We start from the raw sequence: 24,683 nt of genomic DNA, 5'->3' as shown, positions 1-24,683 counted from the left end.
GATGCAGCTTGTATTGTGGCTCCTCCCCCTTGACCTCCGTGTTAGCTTCAGGTCAGGTTAGCTGCGTTTCCTCCAAATCCCAGAATTCCTGAGGAGCAGGAATATGTGGGGCTGGGCTCTAAACACTCAGGGTGAGGACTGAGTGAAGAGCTACAGGACAGAGCCAAAGTTTCAGCACTGCGCTCACAGCTTTGAGACGTCCAATCAGCAACTGGGCCTGATAACATCTCCCCTCTCATTGCACATACATGAAGACTGCTAGAAGCAGCTATCAGCCACATCAGGCTCACATCATGCTTGGTATTAAACATGCTGCAGTCTGCAGTAAACTCCCTGCCACAAAGCTTTGAGTGCTCTGAAAGGGAATCTCCTCCAAATCCACCTGTAACAAGGTCACCTGCAGAAATAACTGTGTCCACGGGCAGAGTCACTAACACTCTGCACCAGAGCTAAACCTGCTTTGGAGCTAAAAAGCTGCTGTCAGGGTTTCCTGCAGAGGTTCACAGTAAATGTGGAGACTGAAAGCTGTGGACAGTTTCTGTGGCTGGATTATTTCATATGTGTTTGTAGGAGTTTCACTTTCAAAGTTTGGAGTAAAGTGTTGAAATAAATCAGGTCTGTGACGCACACTTTACTGCAGATTGTTCTCAATGGAACACAAAAAGCAATCAAAATGTGATTGATCCTGATGTGGTTGTGATTGTTGCTTCTAGCAGTGTTCATGTATTTGCACAGAGAGGGGGAGATGTTATCAGAGTGTGTAACTGATCAGATCTGATGCTAAATCATGTTCATGTACAGTCAGCTGATCCTCACAGTTCACTTTGTAATCATGCAGCTCTCCTCTGATCAATCCTGAGCTCCACCTGAGTCTCAGTCCTCAGGACCTCACACAGTCCCAGCAGCTTCTATCAGCAGAGTTCTCCCTGATATCACAAACATATTGATCCTCCTTCAGCCTCCTCTCATTGATCTGAACTGTTTCCACAGAGAAACTCATCAGTGAAACCTGAGCTTCCTGTGGATTATTCTGGTTGCTCCATCACTCTCTGCCTCACACTCCCTCATCTGCTGCTTTCCTCTGATTGGCTGCTCTGACAGAGTCATGATTGGCTGCATGTTTGTATAGAAAGCAGCACGTTGCTGGTAGATCAGCCATCAGCTCATGTTTGTGACTGCAGCATGGCACCAGTTTGCTCCTCGTGTTTCAGTCCCAGACTGACCTGCAGCTCTTTAGTAAATTCAGACAGCAGCTTTTGAACTGTTAGTAAATCTGACCATGAATCTCATTATGACACCTCTGACCACTCATTCTGTCTTTATTGGCTTTCATACATGAAACACGCTTAAAGTCACCATTGAATTTAAACTGGATGAAAGCAGCTGTGAGTCACTGCAGCAGCTCTACACCTGTGCCAACAACCAACCAACACCTGGGTGGAGTCCCAGCTGAAGCTGAGAGATACTCAGAGATCAGAGACAGAAGCAGCTGTATGTAAGCGTTCTACAGGACGGCTCACACAAACCTGATGTTACTGATGTCTCCTAGATAGATCTCATGGACCAAAGGCTCTCTGTGTCATCTTGGCTCCAGCTGAACTAAACTGAGAGTGAATTTGGGCTTTTAGGGAGGGGTGAAAGCAGAGCGCTGTAAAGGAAAGGGCTGTGATTGGTTCATAACACGTCAATGAGAAGAAAGGAAAGCTTCAGAGCAACATGAATGAAACAAAGTGTTTTGATGACGACTGAAAGCCAAAACTGTGACTGAAGTCAGAATCCAGTTCATCTCCAGCCCTGTCAGCAGTTCCAGCTGTAGTGCTGTTACAATAATAGTCATCACTTCTAGTTTCACAGCAGGAAACTGGGAACATTCAGCGTTTCAAAGATTGACCTGTTAGCACCTGCAGACATTGTTGAGCTGGGTCTGCTGATCTTGTGGAGGTCTTCATTTCTCCACTATTTGGAGAAGCTTCAGCAGGATCCACAGTCAGAGTCAAAGTGGAGTTCTAGCATGGACGTAACGCTTCAAGAAGCTTCAGACAGACAGTGTTCTCCAAAAGTTCTGCTCTAAAAGGAAACTTTGAGCTGGCTCTGTAATTGTTGTAGTCAGAAGGATGGAGGCTGGATCTTTGATGAGTGCTTGCACACAGGCTGTCTTTAAGTATTCTGGGACACAGCCAGAGGACAGACAAGTGTTCATTATTGGAAGCAGCCGAGGGGCAGGGACATCCCAAACTTCACTCAGGAACTTTGGAGGAATCATATCTACACAGCTTGATGAGCGTTTCAGTTGTGCCACAGTCCTTCAAAGCTCCTCCACAGAGACTGGCAGAAAAGAAGGAATCTGCTTTCTATCCACAACCTGTTGATCCGTATCTGACTAACAGCAGCGCAGGAAGCCCTGCAGTTATAGAGAAACTGTCTGAGTCGCATTGTTGCTGCAATTTACCTGCAACTGCTGATGGAGAAAAAGTCTCAATGTGTTTGTGTTTGGTCCTAATCTGCTGCCAAGTCTGTTTGACACTGCTGGATTTCCAGCTGATAGATGACAGATTAGAAACTGATCAGTCTATTGATCACACAATATTCCATCAATAGAATTGATTTGACTTTGATTTGTGTAACAAAGTGATTTCCACGTCTCCTTCATGATGTGACAGTGTCAGAGCTGAATGCACTTGTAGAGTATCATGTTTTTATGGCTCACATTTAAAGTGTTCCAGCTCTAATGTACAGCTGTCATATTAGAAATAGAAGCAGCTCTGATTTTAGTGCTCAAATAAATCTATGAAGTTATGAATTCACACATGAACAGTTTTCTGCAGCGTTCCTCTCGGCCTTATTTGCAGCTCCACTCTTGTTTTTGCTCTAATAATTATTTCTCTCCATGAGCTGTTTCTCTGCCTGAAGGAGGCGCCACTCCATCGCTTCATTTAGTGCAGAACAAGAGTCACATGATGCTGCTCTGTCAACACCAATCACACTTTGTACAGCTCATGTTGTGTTTGTTGTCCTCTCAGTCTGTCAGGTGGAGGTGGAGGAGGGGGCGGAGTCTGTCCAGCTGCCCTTCAAAACCTCACAAAACCTGCCTGAAGATGTTAGAGTGGAGTGGGAACGTGAAGAACCTGAACCATCACTGATGGTCCACATGTATAAGAATGGCTCTGACCAGCCTGAAGAACAGCACCAGGTTTACAGAGACCGAACGAAGATGAATGAAGACCTGCTGAAAACTGGAGACCTCAGTCTGACCCTGAAATACCCCACAGAGAGAGACAGTGGGAGATATGTGTGTAGACTCATGAGGAGCATATGGACCATCAGAAGGAAAACAGTGCAGCTCAAAGTCAAAGGTTTGTATTTTTGTGTGTGTGTGTGTGTGTGTGTGTGTGTGTGTGTGTGTGTGTGTGTGTGTGTGTGTGTCTGACTGTGTTGTGTCTCCTCTGCAGGGAGAGTTCAGGTCCAGGATCAAACAGGGGACATCAGGAACAGAAGCAGCTCCATTGATCCGACTCCTCTGATGGCTGATCAATCAGTTTGATCTGTGTGTTCTTTGATTATTGATCAGTGATGTCAGAGTGGAGTCAGTGTGATGTTGTTGTTGTGTGTTTGAGACTTTTAGTGTCCATGAAGGTCTCTGCTGCCGTAGATCCTCTGAACTGTGACAGAGGTCTCACTCTGGAGGAAACTCTCAGCACTTTCCAGCAGCTCCTCCATCATGGAGGACGTTCCCTCACTGTAACAGGTGGAGGAGAGAGGAGAGGAAGCACAGGTGGATCCTCTGAGGAAGAGGAGCGTTCCTACAAACCACATGATCACATGACCAGAGGGGCGTGGCCTTCAGTGGTAGTAATAAAGGAACAGTCCACATGTTCCACTTTGAAGGCTCATCTCCAACAAAGCAGACCTGTGATCACTTTAACTCAGTATGATGGATTGTTTGGATTTGTCTTTGTTTCTCTGGCTTTTCTTGTGTGTCTGTGTGTCTTTGTATGTTGGATAGAGTCATGTGACCTGCCCAGGGACTACACATGGAAATGAGCAGTTTAGCTCAAATCTGGCAGGTTTCCATCTTCTGTTTTTATCCTGATGTCCATGAACATGAACACTGTCCCTATCAAATAAATCCAGATACAAAGATTAGATCTACTGAGCATCATCAGCGTGTCAGCCGCTAACTGCATCTTCAAATAAATAAATGTGTCTGATCAGCGGTGATAAGAGGAGAGACGCTGAGCGAGTGAAACTTTAAAACTGACTGAAAAAATTCTTCTTGGCTTCATTTTTCCTTCCAGTCTGAAAAAACTTCCATTTAATGATTTTGTGGAAATATGAAACATTTGAAGACCTTCATTTATTTGAATTTCAGAGTTTTTAATGAGCCACAGCAGCCCTGAATAAACACTTGAATTACTGTCTGAGCTGCTGCAGTTTCCTGCTGCGTCCACTGGGTGTCAGTAAAGCTGCAGGTGTCTCACCTGTGAGTCCAGCTGTGGGGAAACAGTCCAGCTGCTGGTTCTGCCTCCAGCTGAGGAAACACTTCATTCCTTTTATTGCTGATCTCTCTTTATGAATCCACCTGAACTCGTCTGATCCTGGAAACCTTTCACTTTCCTTCCTTGCTGTCTCCGTCTGTCTCTCACTTTCACATTGGTTGGTTCCTCTCTGAATCTCTCCTCTTATCTGTCAACATTCATGAGGAAAAAGCAGAATCAGTTCAGGCTTCGCTCTCACAGGATTTTAATGTTTGTGCTCAGAGTCTTTTCAATGAGCTCCATCTTTTTCCTGGAATCATCTCCAGAAGGAGCTGAAAGGATCCGTGTTACACAACGTGGCCACTTTAAGTCCATGAAAAGGATCCAGGAAATAGTCAGAGCCCGAAAACCATCAGGGGAAGTGAAAGGTGTGTTTTCTTTGATGACGTCACCAAAATGAGAGCTTTGTAAAAACAGGAGAAAGAAATGTGCCAGTTTATTAAACACGTCTCATTTCAACTTCCCGATGAAAGTGTCGCTTTGAAGTCAAAATCTGAATCCAAGACTGAGCTGTGTTTTTGTTTCTGCAAAGTTCTTCCACAAACTCAGGTTTTCAAACAGCTGTGACAGCTGCCTCTGTGTGTCAGTAAGTCTTTGAGCTTCTTTATCATAATATCAGCAGCCTTAAAAATAAAGACGCACTGATGTGGACGATTATCAGTAATCAATGAGACCGATCACTGATATCTGGAGCTGACAGAGATTTAGAAACAAATCAAATCCAGCAAAGAAAATGTATTTTTCTGTTGTGGCAGAAACGGTTGGTTTCAAATATCTGATGATGTTTAAGTGTCCATGCAGCTGTTACACATCTGTACTCACAGCCAGCTGTAGTGCTCAGGCCTGCTTAGCCTCTAATCTGCTGGCAGAGAGCTAATAATCTACTAATAATCTCACTCATACGTTACAGGATGGCTGACAGTGAACATCACAGCAGTTGTGTTACTGAGGTATAATAGGGCAGCACTAACCATGAATGTGCATCAGACCAACTCACCAGAGGAGTTTGTGTGATCACAATAACTCACACAGCTTCAAAGTGACTCCTCACTCTGACAGCACATTACACTCATCAGTTTCACTCACACACATTTTTATAAACTCATCATAACTACTTTGAAACAAAGTTCCAGCACACAGAGGAAAATCCACAGCTGCAGTGTGTGGCTGCCACGCCCACATCAACATCACCGTGGCGTGTTCACTGACCATTAAACAGTAGGAAATGTCACTGACCAATGAGACCTGGGTCACGCTGACATCATGGTTGTGTTCTGTGTCCATATGAGTTTGAATCTGCTTCAGTGAGGAGAACATCACAGTCCACGCTTCCTTCAAACAGTCCACAGACCCGTCAGGTCTGAGCGTCGGGGACATTTCACGCTTTTTGAAATCAGCTCTCAGGATTACAGCAGCTCATGGATGTCATCAGTTTCCTGTTCTGGTGAGTTCACAGCAAACAAAGTTCCTCCTCGTGTTCCTCTGTGAATCCAGTCGTGCTGGAAGATTTGACAATATTCCCACAGTAATGATGTCATTTCTACAGGAATTGGTTTTATAGAAAAATCCTGATATCTGACAGCTCATGGGAAGGACCAAAGGGAGGAGGCCAGATATGATAGCTTAGCAAAAATGTTCTATAACAAAAGTAAAATAAGCAAACTCATGTAGCTCAGTGAAGTCAGCGGGATGTGCAGTGTCTGGATCTGTGACATGGACTGAAAGAAACCATAACACAAACCAAACAGCCAAAATCAAACTCCAAGTAGAGACAGAAATCCTGCTGCCACCATTCATTTCTGTTTGGAAGCAGACATAAAGTCCTCGTGCTGTCAAATCCAGAACCACTCGAGCCTTTTGGAGCCGTTTACATCTGTGAAAAAGGTGGAAACATGTCAAACATGTGAGGAAGAACCAGCAGCAGCTCACACGTTTACCACAACCACACACAGTCCTCTGAGAGCAGCGTGGCCTCCATCTTTGAAACAAAGTTCACAGTGAAAATCAAACAAACTCGCTGATTGATTATTGATCGATTGATTTTCAGAGATGATGTCAGATCGGGGCTGCTCAGGGTGCTGTGGCTGTAAAACACCAATCATATCCACTCAGAGAGCCTCACTAAGCCCCGCCCCTCTTCATACACCTGCTCGTCCCGGTCGGGCTCACGGGGGCGGCGGTCTCAGCACACACGTTCACACCTCTTTCCACGTCCTCCAGCTCTTCTGGGACGCTGAGTCGTTCCCCGATGAGTCGACAGACTGAATCTCTCCAACGTGTCCTGGGTCCGCCCCGGGGTCTCCTCCCAGTCGGACGCCTCACCCAGACGCCCTTCAGAGGAAGCTCACGGATGGCGTTCGTACCTTCAGCCTGATCCTTTCAGTCACAGCTCGTGCAGTCACAACACTGCTGCCAATAAAGTGACACAAAGCATCTTAAAGCCATTTCAATAAACGCACACACAGAGTTATCACAGCACTCATGAAACATGCACACTGGGCACAAACTAACTTCTAACATGTTGAACTTTGCTCCAGTTTGTTCTGATTGGCTGAAGCTTGGTAGTCACATGGCTGCCTGTGAGTGTGTTTAAACACAGAGAGAAGCTGAAGCTTCACATGTTGTGTTCTTCACACAGTCGGATCAAACGTGTAAACTTTGTGACACAGCCTGGTCTTCATGTGTGTGTGTGTGCACGGTCTGAGGAGCTCTCAAGCTTTTCATAGAGGACACACACACTGATGCAGGAAAAGATGGATGCACATGAAAGCTTCACACACTCCTGATGAGTGAGGACACACACACTCACAACATGAGCAGCGAGCAGGCTTTAAATGCTCAGTGTGAAGAAGTTTCCACACTTACCTTAATATCATCAAGCAGCCTTCTCCTTCTACTGGTTCCCACAGTTCCCAGTGTTAATAAATGCACAGCCACATGTGCTCTCTGTCATCAGCTACAGATCTGAGATCAGTAGCTTGTCCACTGTAGGCTTTATCTTTTCCATGTAACTGTGCTGCTTCACAGAGAGGGAGAACTGCAGCGCTTTGTTTGCTTGTGAACAATATGTGCATGTTAAATATGAACAGCTGCTCCAGCATGTGTTAGTGTGACAGACTGAAATGTTGCTCCTTTTAAAGCTTCTGCAGGAACTTCATTTGAACAGGCAGGAATTAGTTGTTCAATAAAGGCATGAATTGGACCTTAAAGGTGGCCAATCGATACCAACGCTGGTATTGGTGTCGGATCAATACTAGTGTGATGGGACTGAGACTTTGTTTCTATGCTCTAAGTTCATTATACAGACACTGGACTGTGTTACATCAATATTTTGGGGGAAAAACAAAGTAGGTCAAACATGCACAATGAAAACTGTCTGAAGCTTTTGGTGTGACTATCACACCTATTTTATTTGTAGCCTGCAGCACATTGTGTTTTACTGAGACGCACATTTATATTCAAGGTGTCCAAAAAAGCTCAAAGCTGTGTTTTTATTGTGTTAACTAATTATTGCAGAATGTGAACATCACAGTGATTTAGTGTCATTAAAATGTGTTCAGAACATTGATGATGGTTCATCTCATAAATGCTGACACACTGCTCTCCCCTACATATACATACATATACTGCCATTAGAAGTGACACAGAGCAGTGTTAGTATTGATATGAGCAACACTGCTCATGGATTTACTTGGTAGTGCACAGCACTGCTGGCCTTTCATCACACAACTTGGTCCTTTGATACAGCGAGTTCAAAAAGTTGTTGAATGGACTCATTTCATGTCAGTGATTGTAAAGATTGTTTTTCTTCTTTCAGCCCTTAGAACTGCAGATATTTGTGTTGATGTTCTTTCCACACAGATGATCCTTCTGCTCAGCCCTGCTGTGTCAAACCAAACAGCTCGTCCACTTACAGAAACACAAACAGCAAAAACAAAGAGTTGATCTTTATTAACCTTGGAGCAGATTCCAGTCATGAGACATCCTGCTGAGTTCATTTGGTAAAACTCCTCCCAGCAGCTTATAGAGACCTTTTCTAGTGGAAGTTCAAGATTTCCTGTCATTGCAGTTTGTCTGATGCACATCACGTCATGGCTGCCTGCAGCTAAATCTGCACACCTTCTTTCTGCGAGTGCTGAAGACACGAGTGCATTTACAGCAATATTTGTTAGCCTGCAACAAACAGCTCCAACCACAGTAACAAATGTGTGACATCAATGATTCATTGTTCAGTTGTTCAATGTTCAACCGTTTATTTGAACTAAACGTGACGCTCCCCCCATGTTCTTCTCTAATTGTCTTCTATGTCCTCACTCCTCATCCAAGCCGTGCCAGCCCACAGACCATAATCAGCCCACACACTGAACTCACACATGAAACTCCACCTGACATGGTTTTACATCAGCATCAGCAGATTGGACGCAGCTTTGTGTTCATCTGTAAATCAGCATCTCCCTGGAAACGTTTGATTCCTGTGGATTAAAGGCAGACAGTAAACTGAGCTTCCAGGCATGTAGGCAGCTACAGTAATGCTGCACTAGACAGCACGTCCTCGCCCATTAGCAGGCATCATCTTTACATTTGATTTTATAAAAACAAATCATGAATTAAATCCAAACTGAACAACTGCAGACTCATGAAAGGATTTGCAGTTTTGCAAACTCCTGTTAAAAGGGAGTTTTTCCTTCCCACTGTTGCCAAAGTGCTGCTCATGTATGTATTATTGTAGGTCTACCTTACAATATAAAGCACCTTGAGGCGACCGTTGTTGTGATTTGGTGCTGTGTAAATAAAACTGAATCTTTAATAGAAGAAATGCATTTTTAAGAGCAGCTGTGTCATTTAGAAATATGAAAATCTTTTCAAACTGTTAAATAGTTTTAATTACAAATTCATCGTCTGAAAAACCAACGGCTGTTTTTATCAAATCATATTTCAAATGTTTGTGTGAAGAGTGAAAAAAGGGGAACTTTTCTAATGTATTGTAAAGAGCAGCATAACTGGAAGTTGAACTGCTCAGTCAAAGCCTTTTTTCCCTTTGAGCTTCATTTCAGGTGGAGTCATTCTGGATTCTGAGTGTGTCCCAAAGGCCACAAGGATCCTCCAGGATAGAGGTACAGACTGCACTCCGGGACAGAGGAGCAAGGAAACATGTTGCTCTTCATAACTTGATGTCAGAGCTTTGAACTAGTTTGGGATTCAGCTCCATCCTGTATCTCTGTGAAACCTGACCTGTGTGGCTTTTGTCCCCTCTGTGAGAAACATGCACATTATAAAGCCGACACATTCATTCAGTTTACTCTTTCATTCTAAAGTGAAAGTGACTGTGTGAGCTTTCTATACAAAGATGTGTAGTTGTGTTGACTTCAGTTTCAGTCAGAATTAAAGAGACTAATTGTGTTTAAGAGAGGAGGCAGAGACACCATTGATGTCACAGTTCCAACTACTCACACCAATCACATTCAGTCCAGTTCATGTGGACAATAATTAGATGTTGTAGAAGCAGAATGGGAGTCTGCATTTAAATCAATAATGAGTTCAGAGTTATTTTTATGGAACGCCAGGACTGCCATAATGAGTTAATTAAATACACCATTAAACAATTAATTAAATGTGTCATAACTTTTTATTTAATTAATTAATTCCAATTTTAATTAATTGTTTAATGGTGTATTTAATTAATTCATTATGGCAGTCCTGGCGTTCCATAGTTTTAATGTTTCATGTGAAGTGATGACTCTTTTTTATAAAAGTTTTATTGAATCAGTTTTAACCTTCTGTATCATTGCTTTGTACGGTAATATGTCCCTGAATAATAAGACCTGACTTAGCAACCTGGTTAAAGTGGCTGGTCAGATTTCAGGGAGGTCTCAGGTCCAGCTTGTGGACTTTTATAACAGGCAGGTGCTGAGGAAGGAAACCTCTGTCACGTTGTGTTCAGATCATCTTTAATGATTTTCAACTGCTTCCATCAGGTCGTCGTTATAAAGTGCCTGCAGTGAAGACGAAGAGACCTACTGCTATTATCATGGTTAATAACACTAAACCATAAGTGTTGTTGCCATTGCACATTGCACTTTTTTGATGATAAAATCTAGGTTGTTTTCTCAGAGCTTATATTATATTATTTTTGTATGTGTATGTGATGTGTTTGGTTGTCTGTTTGTTTGTTTATATGGACATACTGCAAATCAATTTCCTGTTAGGGACAATAAAGTTACCATTGACCATTGACTTCCTGTGTGGCTGAAGGTGACGGAGGCCTGTTTCCTGCTGCTGCCATACATTCAGTGCAGTAGAAAACATGGAGGTGATGGAGGAGCTCACAGCAGGTCCCAGCTGAGCCACACTGTCACACTTCAGCACAGGTGGTGTTTGTGCTGGAAGGACACGCCCCCTCATTATTCCTCACTTCCTTGGTCCCTCCCACCTGAGAGGTGAGCAGAGGAACAGCGAGGAGTGCGGTCAGTGTCACTCAGACATGTGAACTGTGGAGTCTGTCCATTGTTTAGTTACAGTTACTGCTATGTCTTCTAATTCTTCTGCTATGCCTGATAGGTCAGCAGAAGATGAGTCATGACAGCTTTTATCCAATCAGAATGCAGAAACACATCCTGAGAAATATGTGACAGGAAGCAGAGACCCATTGAAAAGTCGCTGGTTAACAAGGATGAAAGTTTGTGTGGAAGTCATGAGAAAGTGTTGCTGTTGTGTTCCTGATGGTTTCACGTGTTGTGTTCACTCGTTTGTTTGTTTCTGTGATCATGACTTCAAATGCAAGCAGCTGATTTTCAAACAGGAACTTTTGATTTGGTTTTGGTTATTTAAAGCCGTTTAAATAACCGTCACGGTTCTGGGGGGAAGATTGCTGAGTTTACGAGGTGCACCTAAATGCCTCGTGCATTCCTGATGGCGTCTACAGCTTAAACCGTAAGGTCCTCTTCAGCAGGGCTAGCTAGATGCTAAAGTAGCGCTAACACAACTTACAGACACCTGCAGTCGTTCAGGTGTCGTCCCAAAAACATATCAAATAAAAACATGGCTCACTTTAAGCCCCGACTGTGACTCACAGTTTGACTCTTTGGTCTCTTTTTATGTGATTAATAAATGAACAGGATTTCCTTTCATGTGTTTCTGTTTAGGCTCAAATCGCTTTGATGTTTGAAGGCTCGCACTGATGAAACTCCTCTGGAAAATATATCATTATATGACAGGGCTTTTAATTAGTGACATGTTAATCTAGAACAGGGGTGGGCAAACTTTTTGGCTCAGGGGCCACACTGAAGTTTAAAATTTACAAAACGGGCCAGGACAGCACCAGATGCATACATATCAAAGAAAAACATTAAGAAGGCATTATGGTGTTAATACTTACATTCACTTTTAGTGGGAACAGTGTTGTTGATCACCGTTTTTTGTCAGTGCGTCAAAATCTGGTGTTAGATTTGTTGTGGCAATTCTCAGAACAGATCTGAGGTGTTCATCACTCAACTGGGATCTGTGGGATGCTTTGTTGTTGTTCATCACACTGAAAGTCTGTTCACATACATACGTAGAGCCAAACAACACCAGCATCCTCTGTGACATCTTCTGGATCTTTGGAAATTTGGCTGCGTTTAATGATGCATAAAACTTATCCAGTTTAAGAGAGTTGAACTTCTCCTTTAAGACAGTGTCACATTGCAGATCAATCAGTTCCAACTGCAACTCCTGTGGCGCTGTTTCAGGGTCTTGTGTGAAGGGACATGACACCAGCTGAAGTGACTTTTCAATTTTCCCAAAATCAGAGAACCGACGGCAGAATTCCTCATGGAGGTCATCCAGTGATTTCCTGTATTTTTTCACATGTTGAGGTGCCTCTTTCAGTATAGCCAGTGTGGGAAAATGAGCGAACAACTTATATGACTTTTGTTTTGAGAATAAAACCAGCTTGGTTTTAAAGGCTCTGACGTTTGTGTACATTTCATGTACAAACTGGTCTTTCCCTTGCAGCTTCACGTTCAGCTCATTCATGTGTGCCAGTATGTCCACAGCAAAAGCTAAATCACAAAGCCAATTTGTGTCACTCAGCTCAGGAAAATCGCCATCTTTCTCAAGTAGCTCCAAAAATGACACAATCTCCTTTCTGAGCTCCCACACTCGTTGACATGCTTTCCCCAAACTTAACCAGCGGACATTGGAGTGGTAAAGCAAGTCCTGGTGATCAGCATCAATTTCTTCAAGAAACTTAATAAACTGACGATGCTGAAGTCCCCTTGCTCTAATAAAGTTAATGCATTTTACAACTGGCTTCACTACGTGATCAAGGTGCAATACAGATTTGCACAGTGCTTCCTGGTGGATTATGCAGTGTAAAAAAATTACCTCCTGCTCAGGGTTGTCCTCTTTTACCCTGTCCTGGATTCTTTTGAGCAACCCGACTTTTTTTCCAGTCAGATTTGGCGATCCATCTGTGGTGACGTTGGCGAGTGTACTCCAAGGTAGGTTGTGCCTCTTGATGGCCTCCGACACGCTGTGATACAAGTCCTCTCCCCTCGTTTTCCCCATTAGGGATTCCATGGCCAAAAACTCTTCCGTTATCTCAAAATTGTCATTAATCCCTCTGATAAAAATTAAAAGCTGAGCAGTGTCCTTTATGTCATTACTTTCATCCAGTGCCAAGGAATATAATGTAAATGACTCCGCTTTTTTGTTTGGGTTGCTAGTTAAGTCTTCGTCGATTAGCTCAGCACGGCGAGTCACTGTCCTGCGTGATAAGCTAATTTTTTCAAATTTGTTCTTGCTCTCAGGACACAAGACACCTGCTGTCTCTACCATGCACTCTTAGAGAAACTCCCCGTCAGAGAATGGCTTGCTGGCCTTTGCTAATTTGAATGCCAGTAAATAACTTGCTTTCGTGCTTGATTCTTGGATGGTAGTTTGTCGGATAAAGGTGTTTTGCTGAGCCTGCAAACTAGCTGCTAATCTCTGAGCGGTAGTCGTCCGTTCTTGCGTCGACAGGTTGTTAGCATAATTTGCATGCTTAGTGGAAAAGTGACGGCTGATGTTGTATTCCTTAAAAACCGCAACGGTTTCTTGGCAAATAAGACATACAGCCTTTGACCGAACTTCTGTGAAAAAGTATTTAGTTGTCCATTCCTTGTTAAACACTCGGCACTCACTGTCAACTTTTCTTTTCTTTGGCCCACTCATTGTTGCAGAAAGGTTCAGAGCAGAACAACAGAGAGTAGCCCGGGCTTGTACAGTTTTCACAGCACAAATGCGTATGTGGCGGGGCGTGGCTTGCGCCAAGCTTGAGATCGGCGAGCTCGCCAGACCGGCTTCACCCCCACCAGAGGCTGGTGCACATCTGCCCAGCCCCCTGTGAGCTGGGGCTCACGACCGTGCCGGCCGTGGCACGTCTACCTGCCACGCAGCCGACCTCCGGACAAGCTTCACCGGCGCCGCTGAATTCGGGGGCGGCCAAATGAACTCACATCTCCCTGTTTCTTGACCTGGGCCCGGTGGCCGCCAACAGTCCGGGCCGATTCCCTCTCCTCTCCCGCTCGCGGGGGGAGGGGGGGATGGAGTAGGTTCTGCCAGATGGCTCCCAGCCTCAGTCGGGCGATATGGGTATGTGGTGGGGCGTGGAAGCTGCAGCTCTGTGTGTCCGAATAAATAGATGCTTAAAAACATGAATGTGTCATCGGGTCTGCCATGGTCACAGAGTACATAATTAGAGTAACTTCACACTGCGTGCCCTGCCCCTCGACTTCATGGCTCGAGACACACCAATCTTTGGCAGGCTGGAATAAAAAGCCCAATGTGGAATGTGGCCCGCGGGCCGTAGTTTGCCCACCCCTGATCTAGAAGCTATTGAACGTGCAAAGCACGGGGCCTTAGAAGAAGCATTCTGCTTGTAAGTTGCATACGTGCCTGCTCAGCAACGGTTAGGACAGGATGTACACGGGATGTGCTATATACGAGTATGAAGAAAGCAAGAACAACAGGAAACAGACAGTTGAGATAGCTTTCTAAGTGTTATAGAAAATTACCAAAAAAGGAATTCTGTCTAAGTGTCACTAACTGTAACTGATGCATGTTATGTTATCTGCGTACGCATGAAGGGGCGTGAACCCTGACATATAAAACAGTGTATCTAAGTGCTTCCTCTCTGAGATCTACGCAGATGGTGGCGTTGTAAAGAAGTGTTGTTAACTGGACCTCCTCTGAGTATTTGGTTGTTTTTTCTCAGCCCAACATTAAAGAATTCGGGACACTCCCCTCAAATGTGTCAAACCTAAAGTAACCAGCCTGTTTGAACATGTAAGGAGTAGAAAGTACAGATACCTGTAAATCCTACTTAAGTACAGTAACAGAGTATTTGTACTTTGTTACTTCCACCTCTGGCCCTACCGTTTTATCCCATATGACTAAAGCCAGGTAGGGGCTGGCTGGATTCAGCAGAGCAAACATCTAATGTAGTCGTGGGCTCACAAGTTTCTCTCTGGATGCTGTCACGTTGTAGTTGCCATGGTGACACAAGGTTTGGCCCTGACCAAAGCGCTCGGCACAGACATGGTAGAGAAGGCCGTCACTAAATGATGGAGGCGGGGAAGCGAGACTCAGAGGGGGTCAGGTATCCTGGTGTTACTGAGGAGAACTCTGCTCTCTCTTTCTAGTCCCTGTTATTTACTCACACTGTCCCATTTAAAGCAGCTGAATCCTCTGTGATGCTGTTCACACAAATATGGTTGGATCACGCTGAGACTGAAGGGACTCTGACTGTCAGCTCACTCTTGAACACACTGAGTTTCTGGGAGTCTGGCAGATATAAGACCCTCTTCAGGAACTGACTCAAAGAAGAAAAAGTGTGGATTTTTTCATTTGTCCAGATTGTCATTTTTCACTGGACGTGGGTAAAACTCCTGGATATCAAAGACATTCTGAGGATCACTGAAGTTAAACGGCTGTTGCTGAAAGTTTAAAGAGAATTGTAAAATGATAAGATAATGATTGACTAATAAGATTATCTGACAGGTCCTTAAAGTGGCCCCTTGGTGGAGCTCAGCAGGACGACAGGTGGCTGTGAGCTCATTTTAAAATAATCATAGAATAAACAGAAACATTAGCAGATGACGTTTGAAGGCTTTACATGTGTTGGATATGAATGTTTGGAGCCCAGATCATCATTTGTCTTGTTTCAGTGGGAATGTTTTTCTCCATGTTGGCCTGAGGGTGGTGCTGTTTAGCCTGTACTGAGTATTTGTCACTATGCTGAGTTGTGGGTGGAGTCAGTGATTGGCTGAAGGTGCCTTCTTTAAAGCGGGAACACTGGCTCAGCTTTCCTACCTCCTTACTCCCAGCTGGACCACGCTGCATCAACAAGTGATTGTCTGTGTGTGGAAGAGTGATGCCATTGTACACACTGTAAATATCTTCTTCAGCTGTGTGGGTGGAGAAGCTTTTCTGTCAGGGAGACGGTGTCCTTCTCACCTTCAGACATGAGATTAGAAAGAGAGGGAGAGAGAGTTCAGATTACAGATATGAATGAATGAATCCGTGCTCGTCCTCACGGCTCCTGCATGCTTTTAAAAAAGTGTGTGTTCAGCTCTGATCTCCAATCTGTTCTTTTCTCTCTTTGTTTCTTTCCTGGGTTCATGATCATCATCACACCGTCTGAGGCTCATAAATATCCATGTTTGCTTGTTTCACTTTCACAGTTGAACTCTGGGAGTCAAAGATGTTTCAGCTCCAAACTCACTGAGAGCTCCTCGTGCCCACCACGTGACCAAAAACATCTTTGTGCTCACGTGCTGCACGTGTCTGAGACACTTTAGTTTGAAGGAGACAAACTGCAGACGCAGCATTTCCTGTTCCTGAGTGTAAACCTGAGCATTTGAAATGAGCTCCACAGGGGAAGCTGTAGGTGACAGAGATACTCACAGACTCACTGACGTTACAGTCTGTTAGCATCACGCAGTATCACAGACACACGGCAAGATTTAGTGCAAGTGCTGAGAGACACACAGCAGACATGTTGACTGGAAACATATCAGACTGAAATAAAGCAGAAGCACATGTTAGCACATGCTAATATGATGTGGATGTGTTTAGTGTGGGAGCAGGACTCACCTGAGACACACCTGTGTGGATGATGCTGCTTCCTGCTCTGCTCTTTCTGCTGATTCAGCTTCTTCATCACGTCTGAGGCTCTGTCACAGTTTGTTTGTTAACATCATCATGGACACAACACAAGCACATTTATTTGACATTTCCTATGATTGTGATTGATGTGGATGTAGAACATGTCACTATTTCATTGTTTAATAAAGTAAATGTTCCATTAGAAACAAAGACAGTAGAATTATAAACAGAGTTTGAAACATGAGACATTTGATGGAAGTTTGACCTTATTTGACCTTGAAAAAGAGCTCAGAGCTCCAAAATGGCTCTAAAGAGCATTATTATCACTTTGACCTTCAGATCCATCTGTTGACCTTGAAAGTGAGGTCAGAGGTCAGATGTGAGCTGATATTTGAAATCTTCATGTGCTCCTTTCTACATGTTGATGATCCACAGCACACTTGTTCCAATCCTAGTTTCTAAGTTTGAGGCTTTTTCTCAGTTTCCATCAATAAATCATGAAGTCGACCTTGAAGACTTGGGTGGATGTGAGCCAGATTTGAATAGATTGTTAACATGAGCGCGCTCTACACCCCTACAAAGTTTGATCAGAGTTCATTCACAACTATTCGAGCTGTTCACACACAGAACGACACGCACACACACGCTACCAAAAACATAACCTCTGTTTTCAAGGTGAGCTAAAGCTCCAGGTGTCACATCAAACACTCACAGGGAAAACACCAATCACAGCAAGAAAGAAGTAAGAAGTGCAGAATATGACAGAAAATAAGTGGAAGAACAAAATCTTCATTTCCTCCAAGTCTTCTGGGCCTGGATGTGATGGAAACACTCACTGAGTCCACTGCTGTGCTCATTACTGAAGCTCATAATGCAGCAGGTAGTGTTGCACATTTCCAGGACTGAAACATGTTTGAAACCTTGGAGGATTTCCTGCGTTCTTCTCCAGGTCATTGAAGCAAACTGCTGGGCCTGAGCGGGCAGTTTCCCATCGAGTGTCCAAAAACTCTTTAACATGGTGGAGATTTCATAGCCACGCTGTAACCACGCTGTAAGAACATGAGGATGATCCCACCGTCACCGTTCTCATAGGGGGGTCGTCTGATTGGTGGAGTTTCTCTCTGTTATTGTCGAGTCTTTACTTTACAGTAGAAACTCCTGGAGGTGACTGTTGTTGTCATTTGCTGCTGTAGAAATAAAACTGAAGGAATTTTGCAGGTAGAAGATATTTGATTTACAGCTTCTGAAGCGAGATCATTCAACTGCAGACCAGACAACAAACGACGGAGGCCCAGAAAAGTGCAATCAAACGATGAGTTTATTGACAACGGAGAACAACCATCAGCATATGGCCTGTTTTGCTCTGACAAAAATACACTGGGTTCTGGTTTTATAGCATAGAGGATCACACCCCCACGTACACGTCAATACAGTTCAAAAATACATTGTGTACAGTCATTGTTTACAGACAAGGGTACATCTTGTACATCTCTAATAACTATAAACAGACATATAACTTCTCTTTTTGATAACACCTTCCTTTTAAGGTAATAACTTCAAGCTTCAGGGCCTCTAAGGGCTAATAATTGACCCTCGTCCTCAATCTCTAAGTAGACTGAATTGGCGCAGGTCTCAAATAAGAAGTAGAAGACACTTGGGCCTTCGCTCAGGCCCGCTACTAAATTAATATGTGTATTGTAAGCATGCATGCAATTAACCTGCTATGTTCTCATCTTCCCTCAACATGTATCACCTGGACACTCTCACCAGTGAAGCTTAAAACCCTCTTGGATAGAACATCAACTCTAAACAAGCACAGATATGCAATGTGTATAAAATGAACATAACTACACCTGTAAATAGAAAGGTCAGTGTAATGACAAACATATTCAATGCAATATGAACCCTGTAAACAATATTACTGTTAAAATAATACTCTAAAACATGTTATTAATACATTCATCATAAGGCAGATTATATGATAGCAATAAAAGAATCTCTGAATTCCAACACTTCTCACACACGAGACCAGGCCTGCAGCTATCCATTATTTTACTGTGTAAACAGACCCCGCCTCTCTGTGTGAACAGACTCCGCCTCCACGTTAAACTGTGACATCATCATCACTGCTGCTGTTATCAGTGTTTGTGTTTAACACTGGAGGCTGTGTGGGCTTAATGTGCTCAGACTTTTATTCACACGCTGCTCATAAACACGTTTCTATTGGAGGTCTGTGAAACATGGAAGCAAAGAATTTTATAATCGAATTATTGGAATTACTCGATGAATCGTTGCAGCTCTACACGAGACACTTTCTTTAAAAATCATCAGACTGGTTTCATACATGTTAACGCTTAAATACAGAAAACTTCAGCCTGATATTCCCGACGTATGAAACTATGTTCAAATCCAGATGAACTTTTTTACAAAGAGCCTGTTTCTGTTAATATTATATCAAAAGTCTGTGATGGTGTTCTGTCTCGTTTTCCCAACACCTGTGAAATGTTCATATTTATGTACCAGTCAAAGGTAAAACATGTTTTCTAATAAACTGTGTTTGTAAAATCTGCTGGTTGGAAGAAGAAGTGTGTAAATGTCCCCAGTGGCTGCTGTGGTTTACATGGTGAGATAACATGTGAGAAATAATTCAGATACTGAGGCTACAAACTGTTAGTTAGTGCTGCTGTGGAGACGGATAAAGAACATGTGATGATGATAAAAACTAAGAGCTGAACTCCCCCAGCTAACATTATATGGGCTGAACCATTAAAATAGGTAGGGCACTTCCTGTAGGGAGTATAATAGACATTACAAACCTCCATGTGTCCACACATCAACTGTCACTGCAGCCTCAGAGCAAAAAAAGTGCTTAGACCCACTGTGTTCTTAACCCACAGTTACTCCCCATGAGCATTTCTACTGCTGAACACAAGCCTGGTAAAACTTCAGCTCCCAACATACTGTTAGTGATTCACAGCTGAAAAACAGCTGCTGGTTCTTTAGATGATCGCTGTTCTAAAATAAATGTGTTCTCTTAACTTAGTTAACACAGTTATTAGACAATATTAGATATTTGCTGATATCTGGCATTTATAATGGGCCATGAATCAAAATGTGAACAGTAAAAAGAGATGGTGTGGGAGAAACACCCTTTAACCATATTATGAGTATTGATGTTGCACAGTTTGATCACCAGGGGGCGCTCTGCAACTTCCCTGCTGACAACACGAGTTTGAAATGTCACGACACCGAGTGATGGGAGCAGAGTCAGGCAGACTGATTCTTGTATGTAATCTATGACACCAAATATGACAACATCAGTTTATTTTTCAAAGGTTTCATAGACGACACAGTTTGGACCAAATCCTCTAAAACTGATTCTCTAAAACAGCCCACTGAAGGAACAATGGGCTGGGAAGGGTTCCTTCAGTGGGCTGTTTTCAGTCATTATGCAAATGTCCTGTTTATAAGATTTGGGGAAACCTGCAGTCAGCTGAGACTGAAGAAGTCACTTGGATGAGTGATGAAACGTTTCTCCCACAAAACGCTACGTCCAGATGAACAGAATCAACTTTTGGAGATTTACTTACCTGGATGACTGAGCATCATCAAGATGTTTTCTTGATTCATTTCGGTTCTTGGTAAGTTCTCACTCTCCAGATTCATCTGACCCACTATCTCCTCATTGCCACCACACCTCCCCAGGTTCTTCCCCACTGCATCCACCGAGCCTTCTAGCCTTGTTGCTCTTGCCATGTGTGATGGAGATGATGGCGCCCAGCCCGATGGAGGCAACACTTTACAGTTCAGTCGAGCCCAGTTGATGGTCCTGCCTCCACTGGACTCAACCTCTAGCTCAGCCACCCTCTGCTGGTCCCTTATACTGCAGAGATAAAAAGTAATTTTGTCAAGACTGAATGTACTTCTATGTTTACCAACTGCTCGGGAACTCCTCAGTCCGAACTGACTTTATGGTCCTGTCATGACCTCCTCTCTGTGAGCGCACACACACACACACACACACACACACACACACACACACACACACACACACACACACACACAGACAGAGAGAGATCATCAATTCAAACAAAGGATTGTTGCAGCTTTTGGATTTCTTTGGATGTCTCTGTTGGATTTTAGATGAACAGTCACATAAAATTCGTTCCAAATTTTTCGCCTTTGCTTCAATTAAGATGTGTCTTTAAATCTACGATACCTTTTTTTTTCAAAGGGTTTATTCACATAGTAAAGAAGCAGCTAGGGAACTCAGTAAGTAGGAACAACAATAGTTTCAGGACATTTTCTCAAATAAAGAGGATTTCATCATCCGCAGTCTTTGAAAACTGCAGGATCAGTAGATTCACAGATGATGGATAAAGACTTCAGAGGTAGAGGTACACTTCATGTAGTGATTACAGTTCAAAGACATGCATTAGGGTGCACACTTGGGCACCTTTTATTTAGCACAGTTATACCATTGTGGATTTTGCTATATGAATGAATATATTTATTTTAAATCAGCAACATTGTATATCTAGAGGAAATGTTTTTGGATAACAGATGAGTCACGTTTTAAACACTTTGAATAATCAAACAGACATTTATGAAGCGTGGGCTATAACAGACATGCTCACCGTGTGAAAGGGCATCTTGGAGCAGAGAAACACGCCGTATTGTTGCAGTTCTCTTTTGCATAAGCAACACCAGAAACGCTCTGTGAGGATAGCAAAGTCTGTGAGGGCGTTGCGGCTGGCTGGACCCTCAGCTTCCACGCCAGGATCTGCCGCACAACCTCGCACTGGCCCCAGGGGCACAGCAAAACTTGTAAGCCCTCGTTCAGCTCCCGAAAAAGATGCTTGAGTTGTTCTTGTGTCTAACAAAATTGGTTCTAATATGTTCTATTTTTAATGTTACTCTGGGCTGTGTTGAACAAATTGAGTCAGCAGATTTTAAATTCCAAAAAATTATTGGTCACTTAAATGACTGGCATGTGACTAGACCGTCATCTGGGACTCGGTGAGCGGTACGAGGCTTAAAAACAAACTATACTGTCAACAAACATCTCTTGGTCTGCATTTTGTCAGAACAAATTGTTTTCCATCTTGTGCATCCGAGTACACCGATTTAGAGATGAAATTACAAACTCAAAAGTGGGATAAATACACACACACACACACACACACACACACACACACACACACACATACACACACACACACACACACACACACATACACACACACACACACACACACACACACAAACAGTATGGAGAAGATAACTTGACATTTGTTAGGGATGAGCTCATTGAGTATAGAGAGACGGGATTGCTACTTCTCATTCATGTACTCTGCATTGTGCATTATGTTGAAAGTGTCCACATCTGTCCTTGTAACATGAATTATTTCTTTTCAGAATAAATGGCTGAGAAAAAAACATCAAAGTTGAGGTAAGTGGTGACTGTTCACCTCAACTAAACAGTGTTGTGTTTTTGTTTTTTAACTGTTATCAAATTTCTCTTTGGGTCAAAATGAAGCCAACATCCAAGTGTCAGAGAACTGTAATGCCTCTAAAGGCCTCTTAAGGCCGGTTCTAAAACCAAGTCAGTCCCTAAAGCTTATTTGTCCCTCAGATGCTGATTCGGTGACAACTCAAGTCTGTGGGAATGTGTAAGGAATGTTTTGGGATTGGACCCGTGTCATCTTAAAAAAAGCTAACTTTGTTGTTACATTACAGCAATATTGAGGAAACATTTAACGGTTGGAGGTTGATCATGGAGCAGGAAAGAGGTCAAAGGGAAAATCCCAGCCAAGCTTCCAGCCATGCTTCCATCCAATGTAGTCATTCAACCGGTCCATGCTACATCGCCCCTCCCAACCTGGAGTTGTATAACGTGTTGTAGAAAAGTTTGATTCGCTCTCTCTCTTTTAAAAAATAATAACTTCTGTGGGTTTTTTTTCTTATATGCTGGTACCCGACAGAGGAAGTTGAAGCATTCCGAGCTCTCCCTCCTATCACACCCAAACCTTGCGGGCTGCGCGTCAGGAGACTCGGAGGTAATTGACCGGGATGAACCTATTGACAGTTGTCTGACTCCTTCTTGACCCGCGGTGTGCGTAAAAAAAGCCGTTTCCCTTAATCTCACGCTAATTTTCTTTTAGGGTTGTGTTTTTCTGTCTATTGAGCGTTTCTGCTAATGAGAAAATCCGCTTCCTTGTTGTAAAAGTAGCTCTAAAAAATGAAGAAAAACTCTTTCCCCTCACTTAGCCTCAGTCTAACAGGCGGCTGCACAAAACCAAAATACCTAATCAAGGGTGAAATTGTTTAATAAACTTATTTGGGACGCTAAATAGCACCGAGTTCTGAATATGTGTGCAGTGCTTTTTTTACTCAGGATTATTTTACACGTACAAAGAGATGAGTCGATGACCTGTGCGTGTATGAAGTAGAAATTCTTTGCACGGACATCAATACTTTAGGATAGTCAGATAATCTTAAAGGTTCAAATCTCGTGCGATGACAAAGTTCATTTTATTGTGTCTGTAGTAAGGTTATTATAAGAAAGTAAAATAAATCTAAATCCACTATTGTAAAAAGAAAGAAATAGTCTTTACCAAAAAATGGTTAGATTTGTAGGTGAAAATGGTTATCGAGATTTCTGCTCACCATCTTCGTCATAATATAGAAACTAATAATAGAGACTAAAACATTTAAACTGTGTATTCAACAGAATTCAAACTGTGAGTTCAACTCTTGTCTATACAAAAGCAAACAGGCGGGTTTAAACTGCTGCGATCATTCTGTCATCAGCCGTATTCGCTCTGATCTCCACTGACTCATCAGAAATCTGCTGTTACCCCTGAACCTCCCTCAACCGTGCGCCCCAGGTACGACCCCCTCCATTCCTCTCTGGACAAACATGACTTTTTTTCCCCCACCGCACCCAATTTGTCACGCATCTGGATTTGATTCATCACGCTTCTCATTTCCGGAGTACTTCCAGTAAGGTCAAAAGGTCAGGTCAAAGGGTCATCAATCAAACTCGCATTCTTGAGTGACACAAGCTGTACCCTTATCTTTTTCTGCAGTGATGCTGGAATACTGCTTTGCTCCCACTGACCTCCTCCTATGCCTCTTAAGGGTCTTCGCCTCCACTGCTGCCTACTGCCTCACCAGCCTGTCTGTTCTCCTGAAGTGCTCCTCTTCTTCCACCTTGTGGATGCCCTCCTGAACTGTTTCTGCTCCCCTCTGAGTTTTTATTTTTTAAGTTCCTGTCTGTTGGTCGTCTGCTTCGACTCCTGGACTCTGAAGCTTCTCTTCTGTTTTCTCTAATTTTGATTTTCACTTTGTTCCACTGGAAATGTTTGTGTTCTTTGGACGTCTGCATGAAACCTAATAAACTGTTGGTTTGTTTGTTTTTAACTGTGTCAGTTTTGAATTTGGTTCCACTCACTCCTGGATCATAACACAGTTTTATTTAGAAGAGGTCAGAGTAACATGTTAAACATGTATATATATCTTATTTTTAAATCCCACTTCTCTTAAAGCTGTTTCCACTGGTTTGAATCCAAAACAACACATTTATAATAAAGACAAACACAAATATACCAGTTTTTTAAAAAGCCAAAAAGTTTGTAACATTTAAAAAATTACAGACCTAATGAAGTCTTCAGATGCAAAAACCTCTGAGTCAGTTTTATACAATCCCACAGTGATGCTGACTCGTAATGACCTTCATCCCAAATCTGTCCACATAAAATGAGAAGGAGGTGCACATCTATGAGGTCTGATGCTCTGAAGACTTCAGCTTCACTCTGAGAAAACCAAAACCGACTGACAGCAGCAAAGGCAGCTTCTCCATCAGTGATGAAAGAGAAGAACTGATACTGAGAGACGTTCAGCCGCAGGTCAAAGGTCAGCAACAGAGTTACTGGAGTTATCCTTACAGTGTCCTTAGCTTTGCCCTCTAAGTTGGACATTATTGCTGGGTACTGTTCCAGAAGAGGCGTGGCTTACTTC

General features: G+C 43.1%; 1 protein-coding gene across 1 annotated transcript in view; it reads left to right on the top strand.

Moving 5' to 3' along the window:
- Positions 1-24,683, top strand: part of LOC134621184 (uncharacterized) — a 479,207-nt gene that overhangs the window by 340,267 nt on the left and 114,257 nt on the right. The gene's annotated exons all lie outside the window — the stretch shown is intronic.

Source organism: Pelmatolapia mariae, linkage group LG3_W, assembly GCF_036321145.2.
Source record: "Pelmatolapia mariae isolate MD_Pm_ZW linkage group LG3_W, Pm_UMD_F_2, whole genome shotgun sequence".
Lineage (NCBI taxonomy): Eukaryota > Metazoa > Chordata > Actinopteri > Cichliformes > Cichlidae > Pelmatolapia > Pelmatolapia mariae.
This window is presented reverse-complemented; position numbering and strand designations above follow the sequence as displayed.